Below are 10228 nucleotides of genomic sequence, written 5' to 3'. Positions count from 1 at the left end.
CGGGGCGGCGTGCGCGCGCGCGCTCGGCGGGCGGCCACTGCGCAGGCGCCGCCGCCCCGCCGGTTCTGCCGCCCGCGGCCCTCGCTTGGCAACCGTCGCCATGGCGACCGGGAGCCCAGGCCGCGGCCTGCGCTCCGCGGGGTGATGGCGGCCCTGGTGCGGTGCGGCCCTCCCCGGGCTTTCACCTCACGGGCGCGGTGCCCCGTGGTGATGTGCTCGGAAAGGCGCTCGGTGTTAAAAAAAAGAGTCTGCACAAAGCAAAGCCCCGGGCCTGCCCCGACCCCCAGGGGTTCCCCCCCATGAGATGGGCTCCAGCCGCCACCCCGCTGCTGCCTCAGCCCTTGTTGAGGCCTCCTGGCCCTGGCTGTGGTTCTTGAGCAGCTGGGTGCTGCATGGTGGAGCTGGGATGGTCTCAGGGATGGTCCCCAAGGTGGTCCTTGAGATGGTCTCGGGGATGGTCCCCAAGGTGGTCCCCAAGCTGAGCATTTATGCTGGAAACCTAAATGATGGCCATAGTGGCCTGGGCCACTTCCCCTCCCTGTTTGCACGGCACAGCTGTCAGAAGGCCCCATCCCGCCGGCCTGCGATCCTACGGGCACGCAGGGCTCGTGCAGGCCGAGGGATCCACGTTAACCGACAAAAGTGCAGAATCGGAGGTTTTGCGGTGACTCACGTCGAGCTCGAGGCCTGCCGCAGGCAGCCCATTGTTCGTGTGTTTGCTCTGACAGCCGTGCTGTTCGCGGTGCTGCCTCACCACGCTTTGCAGTTGTCAGATGGGCCTCCTTTATCATGCAGGGAAGCATATAAATGCCCAAGAATTTCTGTCTTCTGATTGTAAATCATTAACCAGGAAAACCTTTGGGTACACAATAGCTTCCACAGTAGTAAAATCAGACATTTGCTTCACGCTATCTTTCCTGCCGGGCAGCCAACCACACTTGACAAAACATCAGAACTGCCAGTGTTTGATCATCAGCAATACTTTTCTCCAAGTAATTACAACCAATTTCCCCCAGGACTTGATCTGTTAATATCTGATCATGATCAAAGGATGCCACAGGTGGTTTCCATGCAGAAGACTGGCTTATGTATCCCGTGTATTTCATAGCAAGTGGAGAATCTGTTCACCTTGCTTATGTCGTGATGCATAGAAAGCAGCAAGTAATGTTTGACAAGTATAAAAAGGTTTGCTTGTTTTTTTTTTTTTTTGTTTGTTTTTCTTTTTGGGTGCAGGTAGACTATCCCAATTTCCTTAGAGTTCTTTTGCTGCTGGTGGTCTACCAGCCACCATCTGAAGGCCCCCAGGCTCACAGGTACTGCTGGAACCAGCAAGTGCATCCCTGTACGGCGCGTGGGGGGGTCGTGATCAAAACAAGATCCTGCAGATTGACTGACTTGACCAGTTTCATTATTGGCAGCAGGGCTCATCTCCAAAGTGAAGTTACGTGATGAAGAGGGTTGAGCCTTCAATGCACGCACTGGACTGATGAATTACCCTAATATCCTTCTTATGAAAAAGCGATTATAAGCTTAGCCACACAACAATGATAGCAGACTGCCCTTATTCTACCTAATTTTCTTTGTTATGATTCTCATAAATTATTATTATTATTATTATTTTTTGCTACACATAACTGTTAGACTGTATAAATGTTTCAAAAATTTTAAAGATTAATTTAGACCTGTCTTAAGATTCAACATTTATTTCCCTATATCTTTTCGCAATGCAAATGCAGGGCAATCTGTTTCATGTCATCAGGAAATATGATCTGGTGTTCAAAGGTTATCCCAGCCTACTTAATTGCAAGATTGTATGCAATTAAAGTAGATGTCCCTTGCAAATAAGTTGCTAGTTGTTTTATAATCTCTGAAGAGTTTGGTTCTCAATAGTTTTTTACAGGCTGTTGATTTGTGACGTTATCATTAACAAGCTGCTTTTGTTTTTAGATTAAGGCCCAATCCAAATCCCCTTAAACTCAAGAAGAATGTTTTCATTTACATAGTGGATTGGGCATTAAACATGCTGCAGAAACAGAATGGCCCTTTGACTCTTAGAGCAGGTGACCTGTATCTGAGGGCAAAGGTGCGCATTGGGAGAAAATTGTCCTACTTTTTTTCTCTGATATATTTTTGCTATAGATAAAGAATGGATCTAGTTGTTCAATTTATCAGAATGACTTAGAAACAAAATATGTTTTAAGATGGTGGCAGAATACCTTGGCAAAGCAAAGCCAATATAACCAAGACCCCTGAACCTCCCAGGGTAAAAAAAGTAGAAACATTTGGCTCAAGAAAATGAACACTGTGGAGAAATAGCATAAGGGGAAGTCCAGTAATAAAGAGAATGCCATTCTTTCACAGGCTGATGTTGAACTAAAGACCCCAAGGTACTTTGTAGTACCTTTTTTTCCCCTTTAATTTATGTTGTGTTATCCTCTGGATTTGCATTTATTTATCACTGTTTTCCAGTCCCAGTATGAAACGTGCTGTGACTTCTTCCTCTATGGTAATAACCTGTAAATGTTACTTAGGGCATTTGGGTGTCCTTAAGCAAAAACTCAAATTGATGTTTTGGGAAACTTTGCAGCTGATAATGAAGTGGTTTGGCCAGAACTCAGCACCACCAGCATCAGCACCCTCAAAATTGTCCTGCAGGTAAAAAGCCTACAATTCAAATAGGAGGATCACCAGTAGATTGCTAAACGTGTTTCCTTTTCATGAGAAAATAAACCTCTTCTATATTCAGTAGCAGCAAATTCATCTTTAATTTGCATACCGCTTGTTTCTTTCTTGCACTCCGTACAAAACATCCTTTATGGCTTTTCTTCTGGAAAAAAAAAAATAATACAATGATTTTCTATACAAAGTAATTTTCCTATTAGAGAATTCTTCTGGATTCCTTAACCATTCCGAGTGGGCGTACACGTGAACCAACAAATACTGCACAACCTGTCTTACAGCAGAACTCTGAGATTAATTACTAGGAGGTAATACCTTTGACAAATTACCATATTCAAGTATGACACCTATTGCCTGCAACAAAGCTAAACCCACGTGCTTGTTTTCAGCCTTACTGCAGGAACGCCTGGGATTTCAGTTTCTTCCACCATGTTTCATTTATCAATATGGAAGACAACGTGTAAAATAAGAATATCAGTTCTTTGTCATCCTGAGGACATCAGATCCAAGTTTATATTGTAAAAAAATATATATTGCTTGTAGAAATATAAATGTGCTGTGCACTGGGATCATACAGGCAGGGATACTTCCTGCGTATGGAGAGAAAGCAAGAGCTGGACCATCAGTGGCACTAATTAGCACCTTCTGGTTACAAAGGCCAACAGTGAACTGGGATTCTTCCCCAGCGTTACAAAACGCACCTTCAGAAGAAGGAAAATGTTCATCTGCAGGAGCCTGACAGAAAGCCTATGCTTCACTGTCTCCCTGGAGCTATTTATGGAGAGGGAAGACTCCATCCAATGTTTCTACCAGTCAGACAATGCTCTGAGTGTTAAAATCAGCAAAAAAAAGAAGCAGGGCAAGGGACTATGACTTGGGAATTTTGGCACACTGGGTAGCTTGCTTGTGTCACATACAGCCTGATTCCTGCTTAGCTTACTTTCCCCTAACAGGGCTCACCACACTTTCCAAAGGTTGGTAATTTCCCATCTTTTGCTTCCTTTCCCTGGGAAAAGTGCGGTTATTAGCAGAAGAGAGATACTTTCCCTCCACCACCTCCTTTAAAATTGCCCACAGTCAAGCAAGGCTTACCATACCCAGAGCATAAACACTACAAAGATCGGCTTGCTTCGGGCAGCACAGCCACCAAGTAAACAAGGAGAAACCACGCTGCTCTCGCTTGTGCTGCGCGCTCTCTCCCCTCCAGCTGGTTTACAACCCGCATCCCCCCGGGACCGAGCTCCTGCTGCCAGCGCGGCCCGTTAGCATTGCTGGGGGAGCTGATCCACCCCTGCGCTGCCACGGCGTATCAAGGTGGGTGGCTCCAGCCGGGAAGAGCTTCAGCTGCTCGCTTGCCATCTCAGGAGCGGCAAAAGAAGAGGATGGAAGAAGTCAACAGGTTTTTTGTTTTTTTTTTTTCCCCCGTTATCCTTGCAAATTCTAAATGCCCCCCAGCTCTGTTCTTAGGGCTCTGTTTTCAGCCATGGGCTAATTGTGAATGCGGCTGTATCTGCTTCCCTGTGCTTAGTTCTGCAGGGCCTCGTTTGCCCCGGTGCTGAGCGCTTAATATGCCCTGCTGGAATCGACTTCGAGCCGGGCTGCTTCTGGAGGTCACTGCTGGGCTTGGGGCTGCACCACGACTGCCGGCCGTGCGAGGCCAAGAGCCGTCTTCTCCATCTCCCCTCAAACCTAGAAGTCCCAGCACATGCCACAAGGGTTTATCTTTTTAAAGAAAGTTGTGTCTTACTCAAAATTCACTAAGTAAAAAGAGATGTGGTCAAAAAGGCATCTCAAGTGTCCCATGAATGAATGGATGAAGCCAGGGCAAAGTAACGTGAGGATGAAATGAGGGAAGGGGCAGGCTCCTAACTCAGCCGCGGCTCTGCCAGCCTCAGAATGCTTCTGTCCCTGTTACGAAATCGTTCCCCATGACAGTTCGTCATGTATTCAACCTTTAGAAAGAGGGAGCTGGGTATTATTCTTAGCAATCGAACAGTCACTTCAGTGCAATTACCAACAGCACGGGAGCGGTTTCCATAGCATACTGCAGCTATCAGTAATTCCGTGCTTTCAGTTCTGCAACTCACGAAGAACGTGCGCTACAACGGACCTGTGCACTGGGGAACCACGCGCAACGAGCGGTATTTTTCATGTAAATAAAGAAAACCAATTAAGCACGGACAGCAGCGCCCTATTTCCTTCATTCGCTTGTATTATTCTAAAGGCAACGTGCACGTAGGTGAGCTGTGTTGCTGGTGGGGTGCAATACTAATTCAGCTTGCTTCTCCCCTTCTGTAAAATGCCCGATGTGCTTCAGACGGCGGCAGGGGAAGTGCCGTCTCGAACCTCTGCCTGCCATGCCGCAATGCCAAGGCTTTTTCCAGCTGTGTGCACCAAGACCCAGGGACCAGGGACACACGAGGCAGGGGTGCTGGTGGCCCCGCTCCCTGCAGCCAGGGCCTCTCCTCCCGCCTGCTGTGCTCCGCCTGAATTTAAATAATACTTGTACTTAGCGCCTGAACAAACATTAATTAATGACTCTTCATTGCCGGGGGGGGGGGGGGGGGAGACGGCAGAGGGAGGGGTGACAAGCCCTTGCCGTGTGTCTCTGGAGGCTGGAGCGCCCGCTGCCAGCTGCCAGGCGTGCGGGGCTCCCTCGCGCCGTTATCGGCAGCACGTCCTGCTCGAGCAGCGAGGGCTGGGGGGTTGAGGTGCCTGCTTTAATAACAGGTATTTTAAAAAATAAACCGTGTTAGAGACTAGTTTTAGGAGGAGGATGGGGCAGTAGCATTTACAGCCCACCAGGTTTTCCAGACAGACTTTGATAAGGAGAGACCTGGTCCCACATTCATTATATTAATTAAATCCTTATTAGCAGTTGTGCTTGGGTAGCATTCAGACAGCGATCAGTTGTGATGGGAACTGTTGATTCGCTTTACCCAGATTATTTATTTTAAAAGACGTTTTTTTCCTGAGGACACTTTGAAAAGTAAAACTCCATTTCCTGCAAATGTGTAACTGCGCAAAGAGAGGCAGACTTATCTCCAACTTTTTCACCACTACTTAAACATTATTGGAAAGCAAAGAACAACTGAAAGGCAGAAGAAATTATTTTAAAAAAAATAATAACTGCACCGCCCCCCAGCCCTGCTGCTGGCTGTGCTCCACAAGGTGAAGCCGTGAGCACGACCGGGCCCAGCGAACGCCGGCACCGAGCGCTGGTGGCCTCGCTTCCAAAACCATCACCTGCAAGAGGAAACCCTGGTGGAGAACGCGCCCATGTGCTCCAGCACCGTCTGAGCTGGGCAGGGTCCCCCAGCACCCATCGCCCCTCCCGTGGGCTGGGGCAGAGCCCCCCACCAGGCGACTTTTGGTTTGTTTTCCCCAGCGGTGCCGCGTCGCCAGCAGCCTGCTCGTCCTCAACCCCTGCCGTCATCTGCACCCAGAAGCAGCCACAACGCTGGGCTCCCACCACCTGGCACGCACCCGGGGCCACGCTGGCTCCCACGCAAGCCCTGGCGTTCCCCCCCCGGCTCCCAGCGTGGCCGAGCTGGGCCCTCCAAGGAGGCAGGTCCCCTCCTCAGGGGATGAACGATTTTCTACATAGCCCAGGTTGCTGCCATTGCCACAGCCACGAGGCCGGGGCATGCCTTGGGGATGACATAGCGGTGACAAAGCTCACAACGCAGCAGCGCTGGGGGCTTCCCAGGGCGTTTCCAGTAATTTTGCCTTAGTATTTTTAACTTCTGCTGTTTTGATAGGACGCTGCTCCTGGTTTGCTGCCAGCCTGCAGAGCCCCTTCCCGCGGCCAGCACCTTGCCGCCAGCCCCGTGCCGCAGCCGAGCTCCTCACCTGGCAGCCCCAGCCCCTCTCATCCCGCCTCGAGTCGTGCCAAAACAAACACTAAAACCGCCTCACGCCCTTGGGTCCCCGCCAGCTTGCACATGTTGCACTTTAATGCTCTTAAATCTGCAGCCAGAGAACTATGTCAGCGTGCAAACCAGTCACAGCGATTGGAACGTCTCAAGCCTGCTCATCCAGGTCCTATTTGCAGTGAAAAAACTTTACGACTGTGAAACTCCAGCACTGAGCAGGAAACAAAGCCAGGGCAGCAGAGCTGAGGCCAGCACCACTGGGGGCCCCGCAGGGCTGCCGACAGCCTGGGGTGCACGTCCCGTCCCTGCCTGCTGCCAGGCCTGGCACGCAGGGGAGCCACCCAGAGCAAGGTGGTGCCTTTGATCACGTACAAAGGATTTAGCACACGCCAGGGGTTATGGAGACAGACTTCCTACCGGGAACCGGCTCTGAGCAGGCATTGACGGGTCTAAGCATGGGGTGCGTGACCCCGCTGTCCCCACGGCACGGTGCCGCTTACCCCGGTCCCCGCGCAGACCCCAGACCCGCTCCGTGCCTCTCTGTTCTGCCTGAGCTCCCCCTGAGAGCAGCCTGCAGCCCCCCAGCTCTGGGGATTTGGGGCACGAGACCCCTGGGGCTGCCAGGAGCACACGGAGACAGTCACGCTGCGAAGGAGCCCCCACGTCCCTGGGGTGCATGCGTGCAGCTGCCCACCCCCCCCAGGAAAGCCATGCGGATGCCCTAAGACCCCACCAGAAGCGCCCCCGACAGCTAAATCCCTGGCAGCGCTGACTTACCGGTGGCGTTTGCCAGCATCCTCGCAGCCGTGGGGGTTTTGGGGGGCTCTGGGTGGCAGCCAGTGGTGTGGGAGCCCATGGTGGGGCCGAGGGCTCAGCACCAGGGGGCTCAGCCCCCTCTGCTCCCCGGGCAGGGCAGGGGCAGGGGCAGCACAGCTGCGCTCCCCAGCATCACCCCGCTCCCCAGCATCGCTGCCGTTGCCACAGAAACTGGGGGATGACTCAGGAGCTGCGCTGCTGACATCAGAGGCGATGAGGAGGGGGGGGCAGATGTTCCTCGGTCGGTTTTGCTCATTAAAGCCGGAACGCTTTGTCCGAGGAAAACATTCAGCCCCTTGCGGGGTCTCCTGGGGAACATCTGGTCCCTCAGGGTGCGGGGATTGGTGATTTCCAGATCAGTGCAATGGGGAGAGGCCCGGAGCCCCCCACCTCTCGGCTTTGCTCTGCCAAAAGCTGCCTGGCCCCGATGCCCCAGGGCAGGGGCTGGCACCGAGCAGCCCCTGGGCATCAGAAAATAACCCATCTAGAAGGGGCTTCGCCTGGTGTCGGAGCACAGGGCAGGCGTTTGGGAGCCAGGGGCAGGGGGACACGGCTCCAGATGATGCCCCAACCCTGCCGTGGTGCACGGTGCTGAGCACTGCCTTGGGGGGCAAAGCCCAGCCAGAGGAGCAGGACATCAGCTGTGCCACCTGGCTCCATCGCAGCCCAGTCTGCGAGAGGCAGCTTCAGCCTCTTTTTTTGTATAACCTTTGCCTATTTTCTTGCAGCGGCTTAAATAACCACCAAGCCAAATGACCTAAACCCCGGGGGGCTCGGGGCCACCCCTCCTGCTGCACCCCAAGCACCGTTTCACCCCGCAGTGGCCGTGACCAGGACAAGGATGCAGAGGAGGCAGCAGAGCGCGATCAGCTGCTCCCCGACGTTTCATAGGACAGAGTTATTTTTGAAAAGCAGTAAATTAATGCACTTTTCCACTTTGTGCTTGAGCACAGTGCTGAGACGTCCGAGTTGGGTACTGAACCGGTGTGCTGATCGCTGGCCAGGCAGCAGCCCAGGTTAGAAAATAGTTAAACTTCACTGGGAACTCGGAAATTAGTTAAAATCAGGGAGAAACATTACCTGTGCATAGACACAGGGGAGTTTAGGCATCACCCAGGCAAACGCTCTGGATCTGGACAGAAACGTGAGCGTTTTGGTAGTGCCGTGCAGGGATTTGTTACGCAACGAACCGCCGACGCTTCGTTATCTCCCCCTTACAGGCGCTGGTAGATCTAGCCCAGTATGACACACTGCAATATTTTTAGTGAGATGAGAGTCCTGCAAGAGATTCCCCAGTCAGTGAGCGTGGTGACCGATCCCAGAAATGCCACAGCCCCATGAAACTCCCCAGTCACCGTGCAAGCAGCCCCGGGGCCAGCGCTGAGCCCTTGCCCCCAGCCGCTTCCCGGGGGGCTCCGCGTGGCCCTGGCACAAGCCCAGGATCAGGGAACCGAACGCCCAAGGCTTTTATTTTTAGCACAGCAAGCTCTAAATACAGCCCACGGAAATGCGATGGGCTTGGGATCAGGAAGTGACGGCACCAGGAACCCCGGAGCTGCAGGACGGGGAGCGCCTGGTCCGGCTGGGCTGGAAGCAAACCGTGCACAAACACACCCAAACCACGCACAGGCTCGGTCCTTCTGCAAACGGGGCAAGAGGGCACCTCTGCTGAGAGCAGGGACGTGGTGGCATCGTGTAGAGCACAGATTTCTTGGGTTTTGTGCTTTTTTCCTCTCTCCTTGGAGGGTGTCTGCGGGAAGGAAGCTGAGCGCTGCCCGTGATTCATCGCACGGAGCCTGGCAACAAGCTGGGGTAGGGGGGAAAACACAGATGGAAGGGGCCTGCTGCGGTGGAGAGCCAGCAGCTCGGAAATTGGTGGCTGGTGGCCTTCTAAGGATAATTTAGAAGGACCCAAACTGTTTTCCTTTTCCTGCACATTGCACGGAGGGGCTGTGCGGGGCTGGCAGCCTGCACCGCCTGGCCCGCAGCCGGCCTGGCTGCTGCCCCTGTGCCAGGACTGCAGAACAGAGCAAAAATCAGACCCTTGATGCCAAGAAATCCAGGGAGATGTCCAAGGAGATGTCCCAAAGCCTCACGGGTCTTTGTGCAAGGGGGACAGAGTGAGGAGGCTGCACGCCAGCACGTCACAGCCAGTAGCTACAGCGTGGCACCGCGGGCTGCGCTCTTCCCACGGCTGCTGTGTGCCACAGCGAGGTGGAGCTGAATAATTCAACCAAATCCTGGGCGTGTGGGAGCTGCCGGGGGCATGAGACTGCGGGGCCCACATTCCCTGCGGAGCAGCCCTTCGGCAGAGGGCACAGGGAGGCTGGCTTTAACATAAGTGTGGTTTGTGCCCAGGCTACAGCTCATAAAAGCCACGTAACCGCACCATGCATAAGCGCCACAAGTCTTCCATGAATAATTTCTTCAGGACGCCCTGCTCACACCCGTGCAGCACAATCAGAACAGGGGAAACGACCAAGCAGCGCTTGCCAAGCGCGAGGAGCAAAGCTTCGGCAGCCACTGCCTGCAGCAGGCGCGGAGCCCTCGCCTTTAACCAGCCCGAACAGCTCCCACGTGCTGCGTCCCAACGTGCTCCTTGTGCAACCACCGGTGGCATCATCAGCCCAGCGGGATTTCACAAAGCCTGGTGGAGATCGCAGCTCTGCCCCATGACAGCCCCAGGACGTGGCAGTACAGCGCCCTGGGTGCAGGATTCGTGCAGGATCCCACACCAGAGCCTCTGAGCCCAGGTCTGTCGTCTGGGCACCGCTCCCCAGCTGGGCATCTAAGTTTACACCCGGGGTTTGAGGGCGCTGGGAGGGCGCTGGCCACCTCTCCAGGTTTATTTTGGTGCA

At 53.4% G+C, this 10228-nt stretch overlaps 1 protein-coding gene across 1 annotated transcript in view; it reads right to left on the bottom strand.

Moving 5' to 3' along the window:
- CAMSAP1 (calmodulin regulated spectrin associated protein 1) overlaps positions 1 to 7539 on the bottom strand; it is a 32560-nt gene extending 25021 nt beyond the window's left edge. The window contains exon 1 of the mRNA XM_035341221.1: positions 7332 to 7539. The gene's annotated coding sequence lies outside the window, so the exon portion shown is untranslated. The remainder of the gene's footprint in view (positions 1 to 7331) is intronic.
- Between the last annotated feature and the right edge of the window lie 2689 nt (positions 7540 to 10228).

Source organism: Oxyura jamaicensis, chromosome 17 (assembly GCF_011077185.1).
Source record: "Oxyura jamaicensis isolate SHBP4307 breed ruddy duck chromosome 17, BPBGC_Ojam_1.0, whole genome shotgun sequence".
In the NCBI taxonomy this organism is placed as follows: Eukaryota; Metazoa; Chordata; class Aves; order Anseriformes; family Anatidae; genus Oxyura; species Oxyura jamaicensis.
The sequence above is the reverse complement of the archived record's forward strand: the minus strand, read 5'-3'. Positions and strand labels throughout refer to the sequence as shown.